The sequence below is a fragment of the Talpa occidentalis genome, unplaced genomic scaffold (assembly GCF_014898055.3).
Source record: "Talpa occidentalis isolate TD23 unplaced genomic scaffold, MPIMG_talOcc4v2.1 talOcc4.11, whole genome shotgun sequence".
NCBI classification, from domain to species: Eukaryota; Metazoa; Chordata; class Mammalia; order Eulipotyphla; family Talpidae; genus Talpa; species Talpa occidentalis.
Window position 1 is genome coordinate 17,745,350 of NW_023601104.1, and position 27,789 is coordinate 17,773,138.

The 27,789-nt window shown below is 38.3% G+C and overlaps 1 long non-coding RNA gene across 1 annotated transcript in view; it reads left to right on the forward strand.

The window, feature by feature from the left end:
• Window positions 1–20,672, forward strand: part of LOC129146875 (uncharacterized) — a 55,721-nt gene extending 35,049 nt beyond the window's left edge. The window contains exons 5-7 of the long non-coding RNA XR_008554191.1: window positions 5,795–5,871; window positions 11,121–11,216; window positions 20,517–20,672. This is a non-coding gene — a long non-coding RNA (uncharacterized LOC129146875). The remainder of the gene's footprint in view (window positions 1–5,794; window positions 5,872–11,120; window positions 11,217–20,516) is intronic.
• The last annotated feature ends 7,117 nt before the right edge of the window (window positions 20,673–27,789 follow it).

The window sequence follows — 27,789 nt, forward strand, 5'->3', positions numbered from 1 at the left end:
TAGCCATATTACAAAGGTTTGGTCTTATCTGTTCCTTTGCTTTGTGTTTTATATTCCACATACGCGCGAAATCATCCATTGTTTGTTACTCTTAAATGTAAGAACAGAAACCATAAAATACATAGTAGAAAGCATAGGGTATAAATTCCTTTACAGCAGCCTTTGGGAATTCTAATCCAATAGCAAGGACAACAAAATAAAAAACATGCAAATGGAGTACATCAAACTAAAATGCTTCTGCACAGTGAAAGAAGCTATTGTTAAATGAACAGGTATCCTAGTGAATGTGAGAATATATTTGTAAATCATGTACTTGTCAAGGGACTAATTCACAAAATATATAAAGAATAAGAAACACAAACAAACCAATTAAAAAATGGGCAGAGGATCTAAATAGAAGCATCTCTAAAGAAGACATTGAGATGGCCAACAGACATGAAAAGATTTTCATTACCTTATTATTAGAGAAAATGCAATTCAAAATTATAATGAGATGTCACTTCACACCTGTGAAAATGGCTATTACCAAAAGACAAGGAAGAAGTGTTGGCAAGTATGTGGAGAAGAGAGAAAATTGTACACTGTTGGTAGGAATGTAAATTGGTGCAGCCATGGAAAACAGTATGAAAATTCTTTAAAAAATTGAGAACAGAAATACCATATGATCCAGTTGTCCCACTTCTGAGTATTTTTCTGAAGAATATGATTACTGGCATTTTATTTTATGTTTAATTTTTTTTGATTACTGGTATTTTAAATATGAAAAATTAAGATACAATTTCTGTTTTTTGTGAACTTCCCAATTTATTTACAGTTGTATCTATCTGTGGTACTGAGAAAGGGAGAATATTAGGACAGTAATTTGGATGGCAACTAATAATCGCTCCAGTCTCCATAGAGAATTCTTAATTGTATAATTATGATTCTCTCAGTACCCAATGAAACACATTCATTAGTATGTACATATTATCTTTGCTTTTACATCTACAGTTGACCTTTGACCAACACAGCTTCAAAGTGGGGGTCCACTTATACATGGATTTTTTTTCAATAAATACAGTTGGTTCTCCATATCTAAGGGTTTCACATCCATAGATTCAACCAATATTGGTTGGCCGGTTGATTAAATAAATGAATGTGGGAACCCACAAATACAGAAGGTTAGGTATAAAGAAAATGAGTATTGGATTTTTCTATCTGAGGGTGTCCTGAAACCAATCCCCTGCTATATCAAGGGATGATTGTAGTTAAGTTTTTCAGGATATCAAGGTTATACATGGATTTTTGACTCCTAGTGTCAGCACCTATAACCCTACATTTTTTTTAGGATCAGCTGTATATATTTCCACATATGTCTATTTCTGGCCTTTCTGCCATGATTCATTGGTCTATTTATTTATTCCTGTATCAGTATACACAGTCTATGCTAAAAGTTTGGTATCTGATAAGTGGAAGCTCATTACTTTGTTCTTTTTTTGCAAAATAATTCTGGGAATTATTGGCCATTTGCTTTTCCACCAAAATTTTGAATGAGCTTATAAAAAGTTTGAAAGAGGTTATTCCATGGGATTTTTTTACTTATATTGTATCTGCTTATAATTTTATTAAAATTACCTTTGTATCTAATTCACTCAAGGCATTTTTACATTGTAATTGCTCAATAGGCTTCACTGACTAAATAAAAGATGAATATTCTAAACTTTAGGTCAGTGTGCCTACCACCAAGTTATAACTATACTTGGAATTGCAAACTAATTAAAAAAATGAGCAAAATATAATTTAAATTTTAATTGTTGCAGACCCTTCACCTAGTAATGTAGCCAGATCATGTTGACTTTTTAAAGCATTAGACCAAATTATTCAAATATTTAATATAACATAGTTACTGTTGCCTAGCACATTGAATAGTCTTGTTATACATGACTAATGTATAACATTATACATGATAGATGGCATGACTGAATACATGGTAATTCCCTTTATCTAGACCATGTTCTACTTTATTAGCAAATATCATTAAATGTGTATATGTAATTTTTAAAAACATCTCCCATGGAAACAAATAATATAAATTGATGTGTTTTTACTATTTATAAATTCTTTTAAATTTATTGCTATCTACTAAAATCAATTCATTTGAGTGCTAGTAGCCCGTAATCAAGCTCAGCTACTGGTCCTGTTGGCTGTTGGTTAAAAATTTAACAGTAGCATATATAAATTTAAGTTCCTTTAACTAAAATGAGAGATTATCTATTCAATACCTAAAAATTTAATATAGATTTGTGATGTGTTTTTTCCAAGCTGCAAATGTACTACCAATATAAGTTAGTGTGTAAACTTTAATATTATATGAAAAATAGCTATGACACGAAGGATTTTCTAGGGAAACAAAAGAAATATCGCTTTTAGATAGAGAAGTTACATGGTCTATTAAACTGATAGGGTCATTTATGGTCCATTCTTTCCCTGACTGAAGTAAGGAACAAAGATTCAGAATAGACCTCATGCAGTACCATCACATCACAGGTGGTGAAACAGATATGAGTAGGTCCCATGTTATTGTCAGAAAATGGTAAACACCAAATTTCAAGTTAACTATGAGAAAAAACACCCCAACTTCAATTTCTAACTTTTCTTTACCACCATATACTGCAAGACTGTTCCAAGGAACTGGTATGTTCCCATAAAGTCCACACGGAATCTCCAGACCCAAGCAGACAATTTAGCAAAGTGATAGTCATTTGAAGTAATAGTCATTTCTAAAACTCTCTTGAACACTAGAAACGAATGTACTTACCAGGTGGCATTCTGAGAACTTCCTTGTCAGACTACAGCTCAGAATTAACAGGAATGTCTCACAGCTAGAGAGCAGACCTATTCTTGGTGTCCTAATAACCCACAAATCAAATGTACACCCTTCTACCCATCTGTTTTGCCAGAGCATGGGTAGAAGAAGAGCCTGGTCTGTGGAGGTAGACATTTGGGTCTTATCCCAGCTCTTACCAACCATGTCCTCAGCCCAGGCCCTTGGGACCTCAACACCCCTCTATAATATGGCAATATAAGTACTGATCAGATTGCCATAAGGATAAACTAAGTGGAATAGCCTCTGCCAGAAAAATATCGCACTTCTCTCATCATTGATTCTTAAGTGCATAAAATTTCCACATTGCCCATGACTGTGGGATAAGACAAGGGTGGTGCATTAAATTTTTTTCCTTTAGCAATAAAAAAAAATGGATAATTAATATTGCTTCATGGTGACCTATGATTCTATTGACCAAATATTTTTTAAAACCTTTTGACATTTTGAAACACTTCCCAAAGATTAAATTCTAACTAAACTAGCCTTTTTGACCTTGAACTAGCCTTGAGACATACCAGAGAGTCCCTGGTATATGTCCAAGGATTGTTTTCTCTTCCCATAAAACCAACTAGGTTTACTTGTATATTGAAGTGATGCTAAACCTTAATTTGATATTTTGGTGTAATTATTATTATCCAAGTTATTGTCTTAAAATATTGTATGTCAGAGATAACCAAATGTCTTTGTTAATAATAAGTTCTAAATACTAAAGATTTAGAAGAGGATTATGAGTAGGAGCGAGAGGGGTTGGAGCGAGAGGTCACATAGCCATACTTGTTTATATAAATGTGAGAGCTCCTAGAAGAGGAAGGAATTACAACAAAGTGGGACATGGGAGTGACTTGACACTGAAGAGGCACTTTGAATGGAATCGTCTTTGATTCGTCTCTCTTACAAACCTACAGTCAAATTGTCAATAAATCCTACTTCCAAGATTTACCCAGGATCCAATCACTTCTCATCACTTCCACAGATAATCTGGTCTAAGCCACTTTATTCTTAACTGCCAATTACCACAACAGTCTCCATCTTGTGTTCTACCTATCCTGTTTGTTCAATTGCACCCTTAAAACATAATGTCAAATCACAGCACCCTTTGCTCATAAGTCACTAATGACTTCTCATTCACTCTCTCACACACAAAAATAGTAATAACCCCAAGTCCCTCCCATGATCTCCTTTCTTGATCCCCCACGACCTAGCCCCTGCCCATTGTCTGATGTCTTTTCCTTTGCTCATTCTGCCCCAGCTTCATTGACCTCTTTACTGTGATGTGAACATTCTACAACCTCAGCGTGTTTGTGTACTTTTTTCCCTCTCTCTGGAATTTTTACCTCTATAAATTTACTTGATTCGCTCCCTCACTGTATTTCGTTCAGAACTCAAATATCTTCTTACCCCAGAGGTCATTCTGAACTGCCGTGTCTAATGTAGCATCCTAAACCCCATCATCCAACCTCTATCCCCACCCCATGCTGGTCCTACACTTGATCACACTGCCCAATGACAGCACACGTTAGATTTGCACAAAGACATACAACCACCTTACAGAAGCATGAACTGCCACCCACAGAAGAATCTGAAGTCCTCCCTTTGAGCTTCTGTCATTTGCTCTTGATGGTCAGGAACTGGGTTTTGTGAACTTCAAATGTCCCTGATCTGTAATCTAACCAGCTACACAGGGGACTAGTGGCAATGGCCAGTTGTGAGGAATCCTGGGGAGCACCTAAGTGACCAGGGACATGCATATTTTTCAATTTGTTCATTTCACCTACACAGAAAGTATTTGCCTAGAGATCTACTTAATAAAGGACCTTAAAAATAATGACCTTAAGACACTTTTAAGCAATCTTAGAAAAAAATAAATTTATCTGATTGAGGCTGATATTGCCCTGGAGAACATCAAAATATTCTCTCAGTATATTCAGAGCAATCCCAGTGATATCTGAGTGGCAATGATGGCTGGTTGCTGTGATGCAGTGCTGTACTACCCAGACCTCTTGCACGACAGACACAGTTAATGCCCTGGTGCTGGGTTTGTTGCTTGCTGATGTCTCACACCCCAGGCTGTCTCTGGATCTTGCCTTCAGTTGAAGGAATATAACCCAAAGTTCCATTGGAGATAGCCACACCTGATAACTGGTTAACTTGGAGGTAAAAGACCTGATCTCTGTACCTCAATTGGAGATAACTCCGCACCTGAATTTGAGATAACTCCCAGCTTCAGAGCACCTTATGAGATTAGCAGTGGCTTTTATTGCAATTGCTGTATGGAGGAGTCATTCCCAAGTGTGCTCCCAATTAACTTTCTGCATTAATCAGCATCCCTGAGTGTTTCCCAGGGGACCCAACCTAAGACACTGAAGCAATTCATTCTAATCATTACAGAAGCCAGAAGAAACAGCCTGCTCTGTCCAGGGTCAGGTTATTGTCACTGTAGCCAATTCATGTGCTTTGGAAAATGCTCTTAACAAACTAGTAATGAGTAGCGAGTGGCAGAGCCAGGGTTCAACCCACACCTTCCACTCCAGCTAAGTTATTCAAAAGAGATCAGGACCCATTGGAAAGCCCTGTCACCCTCCCAACATTCCCCACACTGCAGCCAGATTGATTTTTAATTCTTCAAATAGCTGAATCCTCTTCTGACTCAGGGCCTTTGGTTTTACTGTCACCTCTTTCTTAGAAATATTTTCCTGGAATCTTGGCTTGACTGGCTTCTTCTCAGACTCCAGGTTTCAGCTCAATGTTGCCTCCTCAGAGAAGTCTTTCTGGAATGCTCCTTTCAAAGGCATTTCCCCCCACCCCATTTGATTCCCATTTATCCCATCTCCTTGCCTATTTCTTTCAATGATATTATTTTACTCTAAATTTCTTGCTATTTATGTCTCCTATATACAAATATTTTTAATTTCTTCTTTTCCTCTACAGAATGTAAGATCCAGGAAGACAGAAACAATGTCTATCTAATTCACTGCTGTATTCACTGGACTATTACCAGACATAAAGTAGGTATTCAGTTACGTACCAGATTAAAAAATGAACACCTTTCATTTATCAGTCTTTCTTTACACAATACCTGACAATATCTGAGGCAATTTATAGACACACACAAATGTAAAAGCTCTTTTGGAAGAATTAAGCAGGACCCAAGCTACAGGGTCTTCAGAGAGGTTTGTTTCTACAGGGTATATTTATAATATTGACTATGAAGGTTGGTGAGAGTGGGGTGTATGTAATATATGAACAGACAAATTATAAAACCAAGTATTGGGGCTAGGGATACAGGGGCATTGGGAATTTCTATGTAATGCCATCTGAAGTTGAAATGCAGTGCCTCCAAAGCAATTAATTGACTTCTGAAACAGTTCATGCAATAAGAATAAAACTTACATGGCTTAGTATTTCTAGTTGGTACTCAAGTTAGAACAGTCTTTGGAGCATCAGAGAAAGCTCTGATGACCAGCAGTGAGCCTAGTGGAAATGTGACTAGAAGTGAGACTGATATGTCTATTCTTGATGTGTACCTTGAGGCCCTGAAGAAGTAGAGGGCACACAATTTTGTATGGACTACTCTCCCCACCAGCCTTACCACACACATCTAGGCCTTATGAAAGTGGTAAGGTGCTTAAACTTGCATGCATCCTTCTAATCCACATCTCCACAAAACTCTGCTGGATAGCTACAGATTCATCAGAAGATATCTGAGCCAGAAGACACCTTAAGACTTATCCCCTTCAATGAATTTTATGCTGGGCACTGAGTTTTAACTGGAACAGCTCAGCTCTTGATCTATTCCCTGTATTTTACGTAAGAAGGGCAGTATGCTTCTGAAGAAATTAGAAACTACATAATATTCAAATCCTTCATGTTACAGTTAAGAAAATCAAAACCCAAAGAGGTGCCATGAGTGACTATAGTCTTAAGACAATTAGTGGCAGAATTAAACTATGACTGTGGGTGTGGTGTCTTAAAAATCTAGCCCCATTTTTACACCCCAGGGTTATTACTTAATTTTCCCTATACATTAATACTGGTTTTGCCCACCAGTTTTTAAAGGTTTTAAAGGGAAGACCAGAGCACATCGTGGCTCCCTTTGTGTCTATCAGCCCATGGAGTTTAGCCCAGGGTAAACCGACTAGGTATTGAGGAAACCTTTAGTATTAGAGGGATTATAGCTACTTGCTCCTAGCTGTCCAGAGCATGTGACACAGGACCAACTCCAGTCTCTTTATTTGACAAGGTGTTTCCCTTCTGGAGTTTCACCAAATGGCAGAATGATGGAAGAAGTAAAAGAAGAAGAATGTCCTCTAGTCCAGTCCTATACTTCTTTACCCCCTGGTAGGCTACACTCTTTCAGGATGCATTATCTGGTTTTTCAGAATAGCACTGCTTTAAGTCCCTCTGCCTATCTAGGACTAGGGGTGAAAAAAGATGGGATTGCTCCCAAGTCAGCTCCCCTCAATCTATAGAGTCTGTCTTTGGTCCTTGTCCTCTCACACCCCTTTTATTAGGGGGAGGTATTGTGGTGAAATTACAGGGGAGAAAAGTATGTATTAACTAGTCATTGCTGCATAACAGGAAGAAATAGAAAATATGAGACCAATTACAAGAACTGAAATTGAAAGCGTAACGAAAAGTTGCCCAAAAACAAAAGCCCAAAACCAGACCATTTCATTAATGAGTTCTATCCAAACTTCAATGTTGAACTAGTATTTTTCATAAACTCTTCCAAAAGATTGAATGGCTCCAGCAATTTTACTCTTAGGTATCTACCCAAAGGACACAGAAACATTAATTCCAAAGAGCACCTGCACCCCTATGTTTATAGCAGCACTATTTACAATAGCTAAGCTTTGGAAATAACCCAAATGCCCAAAAATAGATGACTGGATCAAGAAGATGTGGCACATATACACCATGGAATATTACTCAGCATTCAAAAAAGATAAACACATGCAATTTGCAGCAACATGGATGGAGCTAGAAGGGATCATGCTCAGCGAAATAAGCCAGAAAGAAAAAGAAAAATACTGGATGGTCTCACTCATAGCAGGAATCTAGAAAACCTAAATAAGGGACCAGGAAAAAGAATAACTATAAGAAAGAAAAAAATAAAAATCAACATACAACTATGAACCAGAGACACACTTTGGGGGGGCAGGGAAAGGAGGGATTGGGGTCAAAATCAGGGGTTGCAATTATATGGGGAGTATAAAAATAAAAAAAATAAAAGATTGAAAGGCACCACAGACCTCTCCTGTCTCGCCCGCTGCTCCCCTCAGCAGTGTGTTTCATCAGTCAGTCTGTTCTGTTCCCTGCTCTGGCTCTGGTGAATCCTCTCACACTCCCCCCCCCCATGTATCTGGCCTGTACCCTGGTTCTTGTATAAATAAATAAATCTTTAAAAAAAAAAACCCAAAAGATTGAATAAGAGCAACGATTGAAGGGATTGGTGATTCCCCTCTGTATCTGCTCACACTCACTCTTAAGTATGTACTTTCACCTACAATAAAACTTCATTTCTAACTCACCAAAACCCAAAAAAACCCTGAGGGGATTATGCTCATTGAAATAAGCTAGGAAGAGAAAGAAAAAATACCGTGTGATTTCATTCATACATGAAATATAATTTAACAAAACAAATGAAAAAAGAAAACAGAAACAAACCCTTAGATTCTGACAATAGGATGGTGGTTACCAGAGAGGAAAGGGTTAGGAGTTGGGAGGAACTGAACAGTTAAAGGATCAGATTTCTGGTTTAAGAAACTTGCTCTGCTAGTGGTGTGAAAGACCAAATAGCAAGTTGCTGTAGAATTCTGGGAGAGATAATTGTCTCCTATATCAAGGATGTGAGAAAGGGGCCAAAGAAGGAAAGAGAAAGCCTCTGTATTTTGTGGCCATCCATGTATGAGGATTAATTAAAAAAGGAGGCTAAAAAGAAGTCTAAAATGATTGCTAAAGAGAGAAATAAATGTGGCAAGATTCCTATGAAAAAAATGACCCATCATTGTCACTTCCCTGTCTCATTGGCTAGAGCTTCCTACTTTGTCAGGGTCTAAGGGATGTGAGAGCAGGTAAGACATTCTCAGAGATGTGATAGCAGGTAAGACAAAGAGGAGCACATGTAATTCTGTGTCCCAGGGGGTCTTTGTTTCCCTGAATCATGTCGCTAGCAATAGCGTCACCTGGGAAACTGTTAGACTTTGTTCTGCCCAGGCCTACTGAATTAGAAACTAGGCATGGTTTTCCTTTGGGTTCTTATTAGGACTGAAAGATGTCCTCAGTCATAATTGTCAGGTAACTTTGAAAGAAACTAGACTTATTACTCCCGTGTCCTGGATGGTATATGGGATTCCTGGGACAGCACACTTGGATCACAGGTAAAGGCAGTGCTGGGTCCTGGGTTCTACTTTTATCAGGATTTCTCGTGTTTCCATTTTTATTGGTGAATTTAAAATATAAGAGTGGGAATTCAAGTGAGGGAAGAAAAGAAGAAAAAAATCGCCAAAGGAATGTATCTAGCTGTGTGACTTACAATGTGTTTACTGGAGATACTGACCTTTGAAGTGGCCTAAGTAATCAAAGTTTAGATCAGGCACTTGCATTGCAAAAAGGAAAAAGGAAACCCAACGGTCTGGGTTTACATCAGAGCACTTCTGTTGTTGAACCTCAGCTTACTCATCTTCAAAATGAAAGAGTTAGGCTAACCAGTATACTTATTATTCTGTTTTACCTGGTTTTTCATGCCCCTAAATTATTGGCCCTGCAGGTTATATCACCATGGTTCTTATGGTAAGAGACAGAGCTACTCACCTGAAAGTAGTATTTGAGGGAGGCTCTTTAGGATTTTCAGGATTGTGTTGACCTTAAAGCAAGACAAAAACAGACCAGACTTACAAACTCTCAAAAATTTCTACGAACATTTTGATCTTTGTTATCTGGAGCTCGCAATTTGGGGGCAATGTTAACTTTCCACTGACGTATTTGCTATGTGTAGAAGCCTCATTATCCAAACTTAGAAATGGTTCTGGGGGAAGATTTGCCATCTTTCAAATGTCTTTAAAACAAACAAACACAAAAAGTCATCTTTCTGAAGAGAACTTCCCTCCACTATTTTTCAATATCTTACCTACATCTTCCAACTGGAATATTGACTAAGTTTTCTTTCATATTGGCTTTCTTTCATATTTTTCTTTTTCATATGATAGCCCAGAGATTTCATAGTTGACTTTTACTCTAATCCCCCCAGTCTTCTTTCCATTTGAAAAAACATTTCAAGCAAGACTCAAAGGCAAATAAAATGAGTCAGAAATATTTTCTTTCTCTAGAATGAATTTGGAAGGTTGTACTTGGCAACATTGGGTATAGAAAGGTGAGCCTTTTTCTCACTGTGATCTTAAATGTCCAGCCAAATGTGCTTCAACATGAATCCTGGCCTATTTCAGAAGATTATACATCTTTTTTTTTCAACTACCCCAAGGTTTTGTGAATGGGTGCATTTTCAGAACAAAACATAATAACAATAATTACAAATTCAGATAACCTTCTGAAAAAAAAAGACTAAACTGTTTTCTTGATTTATCAACAGCTATGATGCCCTTTTATCCAACTTGAAGCATAGTATTAATATTTGAACTGAAATGCACTTCCTTGTTTATTCTCTTACACAAATGTTTGCATAATTTTGCCTTGTACATAATCCTTCTCTGTAATTTTTATAGTAAGTAAAAGTAATTTCCAGATTTATTTTAAAAGTCACATTTCTATGAAGTGTATTTGGAGAGGATTTAGAATAATTGCTTCTCAAACAGAAAGTAAAGGGAAAAAAGGATGAATTGATATTTTAACATAGCACAATGAATTACTGTACTACATTAGAGGTTAATTCATTCGTTCAGTAAATATTTAGTAACATTCTCACTATTAATCTAGTTCTTCATATACTAAGCCATATTTATTGTTTTATTTTATACTTCATGTGGAGTTACACATGGATCTAGTTTTATTTTTTGCATGTAGCTACCAATGTTTCCCAACACAATTTGGTAGAGGCTTTCTTTTTCCAATGTGTGGTTGTGGCTCCTTTATCAAAGATGAACTATATTTGTGTGGCTTTGTCTGGGTTTTCTATTCTATTCCATTGCTCTGAGTTTCTGTTTTTGTTCAGATACCACACTGTTTTGATTACTGTTGTTGTATAATACAGTTTGAAGTCAGGAAGTATGATAGCACCATTTTTCATCTTTTCCCTCAGGATTGTTTTAGCTGTTTGGGAAGGGACTCTCTCACCCATACCACTGGAAGCCAAATTCTCCATGACTGAGCCAACAACCCCAGTGCCTATGTTCATGTAAGTCTGCTCTCCCCGCTTCTCTGCAAAGTGATCCCTGAATAACACTGTGTCTGGTGCCCAGCTTATCAGCAGACTGGAATGGTGCTGCCCTGGCTGCAAATCCCTTTGCCCTATTGACCCACACATGAAACCACCTCAGGGCAAAATATCTGTTGGTCAATCTCCCTGTGCTGGATGAACTGAAGAATTTTTCTGTGATGAAATCTCAGTACTTCCTGGTTGTACTTAGGAGAGAGATTTATCAAAACCTACACATTCCACCATCTTGTTGGTGAAGTCTCCTTGATATTTCTCACGGGTCTTTTAAAGGGATAATTTTATCCCAATATTTTCCTTATTCTTCCCAACAGGCACCCTAAAGTTATGCAATCACACACTATCAGGAGCAAACTCTCTACTATTCTGAATGAAAAAGCAAACAGAAAAGAGCTAAGGAAAGCAGAAAAATTAATAGAAGTCTCCAAAAATATACACTAGAAAATTTTTTTCTTCAGTTATACTGGAGCAAAATGAAAGACTTTCTAAAATAGAAGCAACATTTTCCCCTGCGTCCATTTAAGCAATGACTCTTACACAAGACTTTCTGTGGAATTTCTCTTTACGTAATTCCTGATTCAGAATATCCTTGGCATTTAACACTGGATAATTTCAGAAGATCAAGACTTATTATTACTGACATATCTATTTTAAAGACTCAACAATGCTCTCAATTTAATGTAATAAGATAAAAAAAATTGCTTGCATTAGAAAGGTCTCTAGAGATCTATCTGCTTCCGGGGGACAAGCAGGTTAGATCAAACACTTGATTTAATACAATATTAAAAAACATTATTATTTGGAAATGATTATTACTTAGATATAACAGAGATGACTGTCATTGAAAAAATAGCTTGTATTATTCACAGACCCCAGAAGAAGGTAGCATACAATGCCATGGCGAGTCATGTGGAAAGCATGAAGGTCAGGCAGGAGGCAGTCAGAGGGGAGAACTGTGAGCAAGAACTGAAGACGGAACAGGAGAGGGAGGGTAAGCAGGCTTAAGGAAGGCTAACTTGAATAAGTTTATTAGGCCCTGGGTTATATGCATTATTCCTAGTTTCTGGTGCATGTCCCTGTGGTGACTAGGGCAGGTAGGTAGTGGCTCAGAGTATAAGGAAGCCTGCTAAAGGACGTGGTTTTAGTGTGTACTAAGGATTAGTTGGTTTGCATTTAAAAAGTGTTTTTCAAATGTTCAGTTTTTAGTCCAGGTAACTCCATTCCTATTTCTAGGAATTGACTAAGCTCAGGAGGTGCAGTCCCTCTAGTAGAGGGTTAGCAGCACTCTAGATATCAAAGTATCAGGAGATAGAAAATAACAGACATAGTTAATATATATGGGTCACTTCTAATTGACTGGTATGGACTTTCAAGAGGAATGTTGATAAGGATCCTGAGATTATAAATAAGCTCAGTAAAAAAGAATAATATTTGATTACTAATATCTGCCATGAACAGGGGGTTGGGTGACCACTTACTGATCATCACCCATCTAATCCAACTGTTCCTTATAAAGATGATGAAAATAAAGTCCAGAGAAGCAGACTAACTGGTCCACAGTCGTGTAGCTAGTTAGTCACAGGTCTGGAAATAAAACTCTAGTCTTTTCACTTCCAAAACAATATTTCCTAATCAGCAGGGGTGGTAGGTGTGGACAGAAGCATGATTCCAGCCCATTGTCCCACATCCCCACCATCACCTGAGTTTTTTGGAAAAAGACATTTCTTGTTTTGTGGCTTAGCATTGTTAATTGTTCCAAGGCATTTTGCAGCAAGTTCTTTTACAGATTTGCAGCAAGTTCTTTTTACAGTGCTGTAGAGTCTACCCTCCTATTCTAATTACTTACTCAGTCTTCCAGCAGATTTTCTTCTTATGTTCGTCTCTTAATAGGAGTTTTTCTCCTTGCACTTTCCCAATCTGGCTGCAGTAATGGTAATAGTCAAAGTACTGCCAAGGTAGATGCTTTGTGATTCCTTGAGGGAAAATATTTCTCAGTCCCCTGGAACAACACCCAATGTCCTGAGCTAGCGGAAGGGGGGAAATTATGAACATTCAACACTGTTCATTTACTATGTACTATATGTAAAATGCTTCTCTAAACATTCCATAGGTTGGAAATATGGTCAAGGAAGAGTCTTTGACATAAAAATAATAACCTAAAATAAAAAATAAAATAAATGATGGCAGATGAGGCATTATTTGGCAAAAACTGGCTATTTGGTTACTTTACTCTTTTCCTTCTTTGATACAATGTTAGGGTTACATTTCTCAATCTCCCATGAAGTTCTCTGTGGCCAAATTACTGCAGTCTGCTTGAGAATATTGAGCTAAAGTGATATATACCCCTTTCAAATCTGGCTTATTAAAAAACTCACATTAAAAATCTAAAAATCCTCCATGCTCTTTCCATTTCTTTCATTTTGACACAGATGAACGTAGCCACATCTTGAAGATTTCAGAGCCATAGAATGGCAGGATTCTAGGTTTCTGAATTACAACTTGGAAGATAGCAACACACTAATCAAGAATACACATTTTGGGGCCTCCCCGGTGGCGGAGCAGTTGAGCGCTGGGTTGCGAAGCTGCCTGCGGCCTCTGCAGCACCGGTTCGATCCCCGCCTGCTCCCCGGCCACCGGAGGAGGGTCCCACAAGGCCCGCAGACCTCTCCTGCCGCCCGCTGCTCCCCTCAGCAGTGTGCTTCGGTCCTTCTGCCTGCTCTGCTCCCCGCTCTGACTCTGGTGAATTTTTTCACCCTCCCGTGTTTCTGACTGTACCCAGTGCATGTATAAACAATACAAACAAACAAACAAATAAATAAATAAAACATGCCTCTATAAAAAAAAAATTAAGAAAAAAAATACACATTTTGGACTTTCCTTGAGTAATAAATAAGCTTCTACTGGATTTAAGCTTTTATAGATTTGAGGATCGTTTGTTATAGCAGTTAGCATTATCTAAACTAATAGACTTGAATCCACGATCTAAACTCCTAATTCAGTTCTAGTCTCTCCAAGTCACATGAAAGTCCCATGAAATAACTTCATAGTGTCCAATATTAGTGACTGATATATATATACACCCACACATATATAGACATACATACATACATATATATATAATATTCTAAGTCATCTAGGGAATTAATACATAAAGAGGCAAAATACATTGGTATTAAGAAAAAATACCTGCAAAGCATGTAGTTCTGTGTAGAACATTAGAGAAAGATAACTATTGGGCAAACTCAGCATCCAATTTTATAATACAAGATTAATGCTTAATATGCCTCTGAATTCCAAGGCTGGGCAGTGTTCTGAGAGTTATAAAAGGAGGTTTCCCTTGGCAGCTCTGGAGGTGTCATGTTACAAACTCACATCTCCCAAGGCTCATTGTTTCCCTGAGAAAACATGTGTAGGCAAAAATAGTAAACTGTGCACACCCAAGAGAATTGTACAGATCTTTGTACTTTGCACAATGTAATTGCAAAATGTTGAAATTTGTTCTTATGCTGTAATATACAGCAACAATGGTTAGGAATGTGTTGGATATGTTATTTGCCAGGCAGAAGAAAGTAAATCCTGTTTTTTATAATATTTTGAGGGGGTGGAAATAATGCCTTTTGTCATTTTATTTTTATAGGATACTTGATTCTGCTTGAGACTAGCTTATGAATTTGGGTTTGTTCTGATTTATAAGTGACCTTTGGATGAGTCTGCAGTTGTTCCTGGAATTTATACCACAGGGATTCCCTTTCTGTCCTCCTTAGTTAATTACTCAACATATCACACATAAATGCAATGGGAAGGCAGACAAACATTTAAATTACTTTCAAAAGGAAGCTTATCTTGGAAAATATTTGAGTTACATCTATCTTGTGGGTTTATTTGGTCTAATTCAAGCATTCCTTTGTAACAGCCTTCCTGATAAATTATTGCTCAAAACCATTTAAGCTTATTGTTTTCTCTTCAGAGAACTGGTGGTAACTCAACACACATTCAAGTGTTGCCTCTGACTTCATGGTTTAGTAACTCCACCACATTATTTAACAAAATGCTTCATGTGAAAGGTCACCCCTCAGATTCCAGATCCTGAAAGGGGAAAATGTCCTGCTATAATAGCATATATGACAATACTGTGTCTTCTCTTTCACCGAATATTTCAAAGATACAAAATGAAGAGAAGAAACCAAACTGCTTCTAGAAACTATGCATGTTTGTCCTTCTGGCGACCTGAATGACAAATGTGGGTAGGACAGGCAATGAGAAAGTGATCTGCCTGCCAGAATATCAGCAGATGTCTTCCTGGACACATCATCTGCACTGCACTAGAAACACATGTAAAATGTTTTCCACAGAGGCAGAACTCAGCCCCAAACTTGGCACCAGATCAGTTCCATACTGGCTAATTATTGGGGAGTTTTGTTCCTTTAATACCACCGTCATAATACCACTTCCTTATTAAAAACCATCCCATGGTGTAGTAGTGCTATTGTCTGAATGTCTGTGTTCCTCCCTGCCAAATTTATATGTTGAATCCTGATTCCCAAGGTAGTGGTATTAAGAGGTGGGACCTTGGTGAGGTGATCAGAACACGAGATCAGAGACCTCATATAAGGGATTACTACCTGTATAAAAGTTTCCTGAGAACGTTTCTTTGGCCCCTCCCACCATGTGGGGATAAGAGTGGGTGGCACCAGCGGATGAACCAGAAAGAGGGTTCTCACTAGACCACCACCATGCTGGCAGCTGATTGTGCACCTCCAGCATTCAGAACGATGAGAAATAAATTGTCGTTGTTAATAAATCTCCCAACCTATGGTATTTTGATATGGAAGCCCAAACAGGCTAAGGCATCCAGGTAAAATAACAGTCCTTAAAAGATGTCCATCTTCTAATTCCCAGAGCCTGACAGTATGTCACTGTACATGGCAAAAGGACCTTTGCAGGTGTGATTAAGGTAAAGGAACTTGATATGGGGAGATTGTCAATTAACCAGGTAGATACATTATAATCACAGGAGTCCTTAAAAGCAGAGAATCTTTCTATCTGTGGAGAGAGAGAGGGAGAGGATGAGAGAGTACTGATGACAGAAAAAGGGCCAGAGAGGTAGGTAGAAGGAAGAGAGATTTGAAGCATGAGAAGGACTCTAACTATTTGACTCAAGAGTCCTCCAAATCTACCCTGACCTACCACCACAGATTTTCCCACACAGTTTCTCCTCTGCATCTTCCATCTTAATTTTAGCAATCTGTAGTTTGCATCCCACTCTGGAAAAAGTCAATTCTAAGCCATAACATTTCTGCTTTTATATTCCTGTACCACTTACATCTTCATTAGTGTCAACTTATTGATCTAAATATTTTTCATTCTTAAGAATTATTAAGGATTTCAAAAGTTTTTTTTGACATGGTGATATTTATACTTTTTATTATATTAGCAACTGAAAAAAATTACATAATTATCAATTCATTTAAAATAGCAATAGGGGGCCTCCCTGGTGGTGCAGGCAGTAGAGCACTGCACTGTGAAGCTGTCCCCAGCCTCTGCAGCATGGGTTCGATCCCGGCCGGCCGGGGAGAAACCCACATGGCTCAGTAGACCTCTCCTGTCTTGCCTGTTGCTACCCTCAGCAGTGTGTTTCAGTCAGTCTATCTGTTCTGTTCCCCACTCTGTCTCTGGTGAATCCTCTCACCCTCCCACACCTCTGGCCCGTACCCCAGTTCTTGTATAATAAATCTTTAAAAAATAAAATAAAATAGCAATAGGGCCTCCCTGATGGCACAGGGGGTTGAGTGCAGCACTGTGAGGCTATTCGTGGCCTTTGTAGTGCCAGTTCCATCCCCAGCCAGCTGGGGAGCAACCCACATGGCATAGCAGACCTCTCCTGTCTTGCCTGCTGCTCCCCTCAGCAGTGTATTTTGGTACATCTGCATGTTCTGCTCCCTGCTCTCTCTGGTAGGTCTTCTCACCCCCTGCAACTCTGGCCTGTACCCCACTTGTTAAAAAAAAAAGACTTATTAAAAAAAAGACTTATATATAGCAGTAATCCCATTTTGCACTAACAAAAATCATGTACTTTAGTAAAATAATGTATTTTCCTTAAAAAAGAAAATTTATTCAGAATTGTGGCATTGTGGCATAGATTTACAAGTCTCTGATCTATGGCTTAATAGAAGACAACCAGTTTCTGAATTTGTTTTATTTATTGTTACATATTGTTTTGGTTAAAGTATTTGAAGAAAACATGGCTTCCTGTAAAAGGTAAATTATCTTAAAAGCATTTCCAGAAAGTTCTAGATAGTCTTCTCTGATATTATACCAAAACTCAATAATTTGTGATTTCTTAAAGGTTAATTTCAATGTAGAATCTAAAACTGTATCAATGAGTTAATTGATAATAATACATTAAAATCCATTGATTTCTCTTTCACTTTGAGTGAAATTTTTTCTCATACATGCTTTTGTAGCATGCATTAGTGGTCATTTGGAAAATGTTAGTTTCTTGAATTATGCAAATCTTAAGTGTTGACACAGTTTATTATGCAATATCAAAAACTCACGTTTGTTAAAATCACCACCAATCTCATCAGTAAAATATTTATGTATTGAGAAGTTGTCAAGTTCATAGTGGTAGATACAAGATTTCAAAAGTTTTAATTTTGTCTTGAAAGCTTGAATTTTATTGTTGTCAGCAGATAGTGTCCATTGTTTTCCTTGACTTGACAGACTCGCTTCATTCAATTAAAAAAAGATGCTGCCAAATATCTAAATCTGAAAACCCAAACTGACTCAGTTTGCCAGTCATTATTCCATGATAAAAGTGTCAAGTCCAGTTTGCAATTCAAACTGCAGTGAGTGACACCATTGGCATATAATATCTTTGCCTTTGAACTTTCATTAAGACACAGATTCCTCTACAAGTGAGTACCAGAGTTCTAAAGGGTCTGTGCAGTGTTCCTTAGATTAAATTCACAGGCATATGCAAGTCCAAGGAAAGTGAGTGATGTTCTCATAGAGATCCCACTGGCACAAGATAGTAGAAAGTCCAAGTTGAAGGCAAAATCACCCTGACCTTCCAGTTTTTTCTACAGTCTTCTCCCAGATGACAAAGATAAAAATGTAAGGGAGAATATAAAAGGAGGAAGGGAAAACTTTCCCATGAGCCACTTCAAGCACTTGGTAGCTAAAACTGAGGTTAAATGCACCTCGAGAGCAAAGGGAAGATGCGATTGGCAGGAGGGCCAGTAGAACTAACTGAACTGAAGCAACGGGTGTCCATTTCACATCTTTTTCCATTTTGTTCTTCAAGAATATCTAGCTCCAGGCCTCCCTGGTGGTGCAAGGGGTTAAGCACCGTACTATGGGGCAATCTGCAGCCTCTGTAGCACGAGTTCGATCCCCAGCTGGCCAGGGAGCTTCCCACATGGTGCAGCAGACCTCTCCTGTCTCACCCGCTGCTCCCCTCAGCAGTGTATTTCATTAGTCTGCCAGTTCTGCTCCCCACTCACCAGATCTCTGGTGAGTCCTCTCACCTCCCATATCACTGGCTTATACCCCAGCTCTTGTATGTATAAATAAATCTTTTTTTAAAAAAAAGAATATCTAGCTCCAACTATACATGTGAAAAGAAAAGAACCAACTTTAAACAGACACAGAGTATAGGTGAGGGCAGAGAGGAAGGGAAGACAAACAAAAGGAAGACAATGAGGGAATTAACAAAAGAAAAAGATAATTCAAAAACTAGTTATAATTGCAAAAAAATTTAAAGTGTAAAAAGACTCAAGAGATGACCAGAAAAGAACGATAAGCAAATTTATACTGCAAGTTGGAAGAGAAAGGAAAAATATTACACAGAAGAAAATCATAATGAATTAATAAAAATAGAGTAAGCATTATTTAAAATGAAGCTTAGGCTATCAGAAAGCCTGTGGGAAAATATATAGAGAAAATGAAAAGAACAGAGGTATCTAGAACTTTAGAGAACTAGACCATACATACATAAAATATTCAGAATACTCCATGTCCATAAAGAACATGGAAAAAAAGGGCTTCCCCAGTGGTGCAGCGGTTGAGAGCTGGGTTGTGAAGCTGCCCACAGCCTCTGCAGCCCCGGTTCAATTCCCGGCCCGTGGGTGAGGGTCCCACATGGCGCGCAGACCCCTCCTGCCGCCTGCTGCTCCCCTCAGTAGTATATTTCGTCAGTCTGTCTGTTCTGTTCCCCGCTCTGGTGAATTCTCTCACCCTCCCCCGCTTCTGACTGTACCCAGTGCTTGTATAAATAAATAAATAAATCTTTAAAAAAAAAAAGAACATGGAAAAAAAGAAACAAAGATATCCAGAAAGCTACCACAGACATAACTGAAATAAAAATTTGACTCTGCAGATTGAAAAAGAGTATGTCCTATTCCCAAAAAAAAAATGAATACAAAAGATTATTGTCACATAGTCTGGTGAAGTTTTTGAATTTTAAGGATTTTTTATATATATATATATGGATTATATAATATATGTAATATATATCATATTACATATATGTCTATATATTATATAATATGTATTGTATAATGTGTATCATATTACATATATTACATATTATATAGTATATATTATATGATAGGTTATATATTATGATATATATCATGTAATAATTATATATTATATAAAGGATTTTATATATATATACATATATATTATACACATATATATGTATATATATGAGTCCAAGCAGAAAAAAAGTATAACATTAAAGAGGAAAAGTTAGTTTTTCTTAATCTTGTCCACAGCAATTCTTAATATCAGAAAATAATGGATCAATCTGTACAAAGTTAAGGGGAAGTATAACCAAGGAATTTTATGACTAGAAAGTCAAAAAGGCTACAAAGGGCAACAGATACTTCGAGCATACAAAAACCCATCCTAGAGCACCCATAACTTTTCTTGAAAAACTTAGTGAAAATGAAGTCAAGCTAACTAAGATGTGAATATAAATTTTAAACCTGGGAATAAAACTGTGGTTAAAAACCCCAACTGGTACATAGTAAACAAGTTTAAATTTAGAATTAAGACTATACAATTATGGAAATACAGACAGAAAAAAAATAGCTGTAACACATCTTTCTATAATGAAACTAATATAACTCACAAAAGCCAGAAAACAGAGGAAACAAGTTGAAATAAGATTAAAGTGTGCTAATTTTTCTCCTTTCTTTTAGCAAGAGGATCAGTAGATAAAGTCTATATCTGCTTTGTATATTTCCTTCACAGAAGAACAGTGCTGCTGGTTGCTTTCTGTGGATACCAAGAGTATCTTTGGAGGCAGGAAAACAACAACAACAACAACAACAAATCACCACCACACCTCTGTCTCCAAATTTGAGAACACAAAAGAAATCTTGATTGAGACAAGATTTTGGAGGCAATTCCATGGTTAGTAGGAGTTTAATATTTTCTTCATCTAAGAAAGAATATATGTAGGTTAAGAAAATGTTTCATTTTTACTTACTGGCTTATACAAGAGCTGTCAGCAAAATGCTTGAAAATTCTTTCTGATTTTGTTTATGGTTTTATAAAGACTAACCATATTGACTAGTCTAACTTTACCATTGGTGGTCATTTTTTCCTATTTAGCAGTGTTATAATTAGATACATGAGCGTGATTCATATGACCACACATACATGACAGCAAAGGCAGAAAACTAGTATAAGAGTACATGTGGTATAACTTGGCTAGAAACATGTTTAAATATAAAATTACAATAGAAGATGAAATTTCTAGTGAGTAAACAATTTTGCACAACATGTAGAAGTCCAAGAATGACATATCCTGCCTTATAGATAGCTGTTCTTGAGTATCAGTTTAGATCTCATTGCATAAAGGTTACAGAGCTGAAAGAAAATGAAGACTGGCATCAAACACCCCAGATTCTAAAACCTAGTGCTCCCTCTTTTTTATTTAGTATCTTAGGCAGATAGGCATTTAAAACTACAGAAGTAAGGGCCTCCCCGGTGGCACAGTGGTTGAGTGCTGGGTTGCGAAGCTGCCCACAGCCTCTGCAGTGCTGGTTCGATCCCCAGCTGCTCCCCAGCCACATGGCGCGCAGACCTCTCCTGCCGCCCGCTGCTCCCCTCAGCAGTGTACTTCGTCACTCTGCCTGTTCTGCTCCCCGCTCTGGCTCTGGTGAATTCTCTCACCCTCCTGCGCTTCTGACTGTACCCAGTGCTTTTATGTATGTATGTATGTATGTATAAATAAATAAATAAATCTTAAAAAAATAATAAAATAAAAAATGAAACTACGGAAGTAATAGTCTTTTCATGTATAAAATTACAAGACCAACCTCATCATCTACTCTAGGGTTATAAACCCTGGCAAAATAATACATGTGATGAAATTGGTAGGTGTTAATAGGATAGGTTCTCAATAAAAGGCAGTTGGATATGACCAATTAAGAATAAAAGCAGCATGAAATGCTTTGATCTAGAAAGCAATCCTGGAAATATTTTTAACTAATTGAAGAAGATAACATTTGTAGAAATTGTCAACTGACAGGAATGCTGGGTTCTACGTCTAGATCCTAAATTAATGTGCTATATGAACTTGGATGAACCAATTATGCTCTTTTTAGCCTTGGTTTCTTGGTTTGATGATGAGATCACTACCTATATTGTGTCTTAGAGTCAAAGAAATATAGAAAGTATAAGAACTTTGAAAAATATGGTGTTCTATACCAAGTTGAGAAAACAGTATAATGTTAAAAAAAAGATTTTAATTTCACATTTTTGCTTCATTTCACTTTGTTGTTCTTTTTCTCAAACTAAAGAGCCAAGAATCTGCTCTTGGATGGGGTCATTTTCATGTCTCTCTTTCTCCCTATGGATTCCTCTGAACAGAATAGCCTCCTCCCTTGTTGCACAAAAGTCCCTATTTATCCTTCAAGGCTCTTTGAAGCCTTTCTTAATAGTGTTCTCATAGTACACTATTTCTTTCTTTCTTTTTTTTTTTTGTGGGACCCTCCCTGGCAGTGGGGGAACAAACCAGTGCTGCAGAGGTGGTGGGCAGCCTAGCAGCCCAGTGCTCAACTGCTGCGCCACCAGGGGAGGCCCACTATTTCTTTTTTAACCCTTTCCACATCATCTGGTGGTTACTTCGTTAGAGCTCTGTCTTTCCCACTGTCATATAAACACCTAGAACATGGGCTCTCTTATAGCTGAGGCTTTTTCTATCACCATCGTCTAGCAGACTGAGTGGTTGAGGAAGAGAAGCACAATAAATACTTGGGGAGAGAGAGAAAAGCTATAAGTGGAGAGAAAACGACTAGTTATGAGTATCTAAAAAGTGTCAGACATGTACCAAACTCTTCACATACGTTAATTTCATTTAACTACAGGATCACAGACTTGATGTATTCATTTATTTAATAAATATTTATTGAACCTTATACTAGCTGCCAGCCCCTCTTCTAGATCTTAGGTAGGTAGCTACTCTTATGCTTAATTTTGGTATCTTTATCCCTTTTTAATATCTAATCAAACTGAGTTTCAAAGAGATTAAGCAACTTACCCAAATTAAGACAGACAGAAAGTGGAAGTCTTGACTGAAACACAAATTTGCTCTCTCTAAAGCCAACACTCTTTGCCCTCATTTGGTCACAGTTGAGCAAGTTGTACCCTACACAAGGCACCTAGCCAAATGGGCAGTCAGGGACTGAAACTGACCTTTCCTCTTCTTGCCAAATCAAGTGCCCTGGAGCAGAGAGGAATCTGACCTGGGGAAGGGCTATCTCATTCCACAAAGGCAGGCAGGAAACATATGGGTGGTGGGAGAGTGACAAAAAATTGAACAAATCTAAAGAAAACATAAAAGTTAGCATAATAAACATGAACAGTGACTGTATGTCACGTTCACCTGTAGATATTTAAAAATGTGCAGATGCCAAGGCATTACTCTAGCTAGACCTATTACATAAGAAACTCCAAGAATTATCATCTCTGAGCAATAGCATGGATGAGTGCATTGCACATGCCAACATCAAACAATTTTCAGGTCTTACCACACTGACAAAGCATCCAGTCACCTGTGGCTTTTTTGATTTGGACAAGGCTCTTCCAACCTATTCAGCAACACAGAGTAGTGAAGAATCTGGAAGGGGGTTTCTCATCTATTCTAAATATCCTTACTCCTGTCTCCTCTAATATATTCAGTTTTAACTCTGGTGGCCCCTGAATGCTCCCTACTTTGTAATCAGCAAAGAATCCTGCCTCCTTTGGGGCCTCCTTTTCCTTTCCCTTAAGATTATCTACTGTTCTTTGTCAACCCTCTCTTTATTTCCCATCAAAATTCAATCATTTATCACTGTTTACCTGGGAGGGCTCTAGATTCTGTGAGACGCGGGGAGACAGACGTTAAACTCTGAAGCAGCAGTTATTCTCTAGATTAATTAAGTTCAGAGTGATTATTTAAAAGGCGATAAGACCTTACACTCTGTCAAGATTAAACTCCTATAATAATGTCTCCCATGTATGATTATACCAAAAGAGTGTCTATCTCCTTTTGTCATCCTAACTTCAGAATGCACCAAGACTCAGAAAAGTTATGGAATGGTGGAGGTTGGAGGAGGAGGCAAGGTCTACAGCAAGTTTGATGGCAAATCATGTGTCAGAAGTCAGGAGACCCAGTTCTTAATCTGAAAGAGCATAATGATGAATCATGTAATGACAGCCCCAGTAAGAGTGTAATATGAGTACCATGTTGTAATCATACAAAGATATCGACAATGATCCTGTTACTTGGTCTTACCATAGGATTCTGATAAGGTAACTTGAGAGGGGGTCCATGAAACATAAAACATTCATGATGCATAACCAGATCATGAGGCTAAGATATAATGGAACAAGCTGTGGTCAATCTCTGGAGCCTAGAAGTCTCCATCTGGCTTTTCTAGGGAAAAAAAAAAATCACCACAAACAAAAAGGTGAAATGAATGCAAATAGAGATTAAGAAGTAAGAAAGGAAAATGAGCAGTGCATAGGTGGAAAAGGAGAATACCAGATTTGAATCAGCTCAGTCTCGAAGTTTAACTGAAGATTTTTTTGATTCTATGGGTTATTTCCATCTGGGAAACTTCAAATGAAACTGCAAGTCAGAAAGACGACTCTGGAAGACAGTGGGAGGACATGGAACCTTTGACTTCTTAGTCTCTGGCTTGCATCTTAGTCTCAGGCTGGAAGGCACCGTAAGTTATTAGCATGAGTTGAATTTCTAGTGGTCATGGTAAACTCAGCCCTGGATTTGCTCCAGTTCTTGGGAGACCAGCATCTCAACTAGCACTAAGGGTCTTGAAAGGCTTCTCTGAAAGAGCAAATCAAGTGGGAAAAATACTGGACTTCCTGCTGCTGATTTGGAAGAGAAGTATCCTTGGAAACAACTCAAATTGAAGACCTCTAAAGACAGAGGCTTTACTTTGCCTGTTATTTCCCATAGATAATGTGGCTGCTTTTTCACATTTGTTCCAAAAAGCAAAAGGGGATTTAATGTGGCTGATGAAAACATGCATTCTCTTCTTAGAATCTCAAGGGACACTCCATTTTCATTTTGGTAAATTACTGCCCCCTCCCCAGCTCCTTACACAATAACAAAATTATGGTTGTTTGCATAACATTTTTATGTGGGAATAACTAGGCTTGAAATTTGCACAAACCAGTGGGATCCCGAGCTATGACTCTGGAGTATAATCAGAGGCATCTAGCAAGGAAAGCAGAGAGAACCCTGTCTTTTAGGATGCCACCCCAACAGTGGCAGCATCCCTGCTGGATATGCCAGCGTCACTGGTCAAAACATCATCAGGCAGTCTTAGCAGATGAAATTCCCTTCTAGTGCTATCTGGAGCTGATTAGGAGAAGCAACACAGCTATCTCTGTAATTTCCATTTTGCTGTACTAAGGCAATTCTGGCTTTCCTGACTGATTGAGTGGGGTCCACCTTGTCCACTTGGAAAGTGAGAGTCAGTCCGGATGCACAACATGTATTCGCTGCACAACATGAATAGATGGAGCTTAAAGTCGCCCTCAAGGATTGTATCCACACTCTTACCATTGTCCTACCTAAACTTTGTATTTTCTTTCAAAATGCAATTACATCTGGAAGATTTAGCACATTAAGCTTCTTGAGGATTCAGTTGCAATTAGCATCATTTCATTGGTTTATGCTCGCCCTATGGGATAGTTCTAAAAATGTTAAGTGTGTATACGTGTATGAGGTGCTGGAAGAAGCAATAAGGAGGACTTTCATATTATAACCACAGTCTGGGGGAGTCTGAAAAACCAGAGACAGCATTAAGGATGCAGTGGTGGGAGGTGAGGAGGTGTTAGGGGAGAAAGCTAAGAAAAGGGGAGAGTGTGCCTCAGACTGGCATTTCCCAAATGTTTGTACAACTACCTCAGAATCACTTGGGGAACTTGTAAAAAATGCAAAACTGGGACTCCATCCAAAAAGCCTGTGGTTCAGTAAGCCTGGATGAGGCCAACCATTTTTAACAACCACCATTCTTAGGTGTCCTTCGTCCACCTCATAATTTTACACAAGATTAGCTAGCCATCAAAATGGCTTTTCCTTAAAAGCCTTTTATACTCAGAGGGATAGCTGTTCTGCCTCATTGATCTTCTAAACTGAGAGTGAAATAAAGCAGGAAAAGCAGTTCAAATGAGAAAGACCTCCCAAATGTGAGGTAAGCGGGGCAGTCCCTCTCCTAGGCCTATACCTAAAAGGAGAAAGGGTTTAGTGAAGCAGCTCCATTGACAGTGATTGTGACCCTAGTTTTCTTGACTTTTGGAGTCCTTGAAGCCTTCGAAGTCTGTCAACTTCTGAAAATATACAAACAAGTATCCAAGGAAAAACAAATTTTAAGCTGGTGCCTTCCAGTAAGAAATGCGTGTGAAAGCCCAGGAGTGATGGGGGCTCATCATGCCTTGTTAGCAGCAGGGTGTGGCTGCTATCCTAGGGAGTAGACCATATCAGCCCAAAAACCAGCTCCAGCTTGTCATGAAAGCATGACAGCTTTGTTGAACACCTGTGAGAAGTAGGCATGGGTGAGGAGACAAAGGGGGACAATTTTTATTATTCCCCAATTTCTTTGGTAATACTTATTATCTGTATTGAGTTAAACCTGCTCAGCATCTGAGGGGATTCAAATCTGAAACCAATTCAATATGTAGCTTGTATCAGGCTATAATTGGTCCAATATTTGAACCAGTTTGGATTTTCATTTAATGAATTCCTTATCCAGATCCAAATGATTCCAGAATCACTTCCAAACTTGAATTGATTCAAACTGTGACTATTTCTGAATGATGATGGGTTGGGTGGTGGTTTCATGGAGCCCTGTGGAGCTATGTGGGAGGCCTGGGACAGGAGCAGCATATGTGGGATCCTTAAACATAAAGCACTTTGTGGCTGGAGGGTTCTATAGCTGAACAACCTAGTGACCCAAGCCAACATCCCAGAGCTCTCACAGGTCCCCTGAGTGAGGTCTGCCTCTGTTCGTGACTCACAGGAAAATATCCTGAAACCCCTACACCCCCAAAGAGAAAGTGAGTCTGTCTCCTATGTGCCCCTTACATTTTTCATCTGTAGGGAAAAAGCAGGTCCAGGCCTGGGGTTGTTTTGCAGGAGAGAGAATTGTGAAAAAGGTGGACGCCACATTCAGAAGGACTTAGTACAAGTAGGGTACCATAGGCTAGTTGCTGTCAGTGCTACTCAAAGAATTCAGTTACTTTGACTCTATGTAAAACAGATTTTTCCTACAGAAATAACCAACTCTCAATAACAATGGAAAGAGCTTTGGAGGAAATACACAATTATTTGGAATCCTGAGACTATAGGTTTCTTATTTTTTTTTTTTAAGATTTATTTATTTATACAAGCACTGGGTACAGTCAGAAGCGCAGGAGGGTGAGAGAATTCACCAGAGTCAGAGCAGAGAGCAGGGCAGGCAGACTGACGAAATACACTGCTGAAGGGAGCAGCGGGCGGCAAGAGACGTCTGAGCCCCATGGGGAACCCTCACCCGGCAGCCTGGGATCCAACCGGCACTGCAGAGGCTGCGGGCACGCTCAACCGCTGTGCCACCCGGGAGGCCCAGATTATAGGTTTCTTCAAATATACCAAGATATTTAGAATTAACTTTTTTCTGAATATTAGTTTCCTTACCAGAAGATAAATCACCTGTTCTCATGACTGAGATACTGGCTCAATAAGATATAACAAATGTAGAAAGAATAGTTGCTATCTGTAGTTCCTACAAGTAATATCAAAGTGAATTGTGTGAATGCCTTGTGCCAGAGAACAAAAAATGTATCATGTGTTGCTTCATACCTCCTATGCCCTCACCAGAATAGTTGGGAAGCATTTTAAGTAGAATTCTAATTAAAACCATAGGATCATAATAATCTTATCTTTCATCAAAACTGCAAACTTGGGTGAAGGTCAAAAGTGAACTAGCAATGCTGTCAGAGTACTTAGTCAACATGTAACAATATTTCG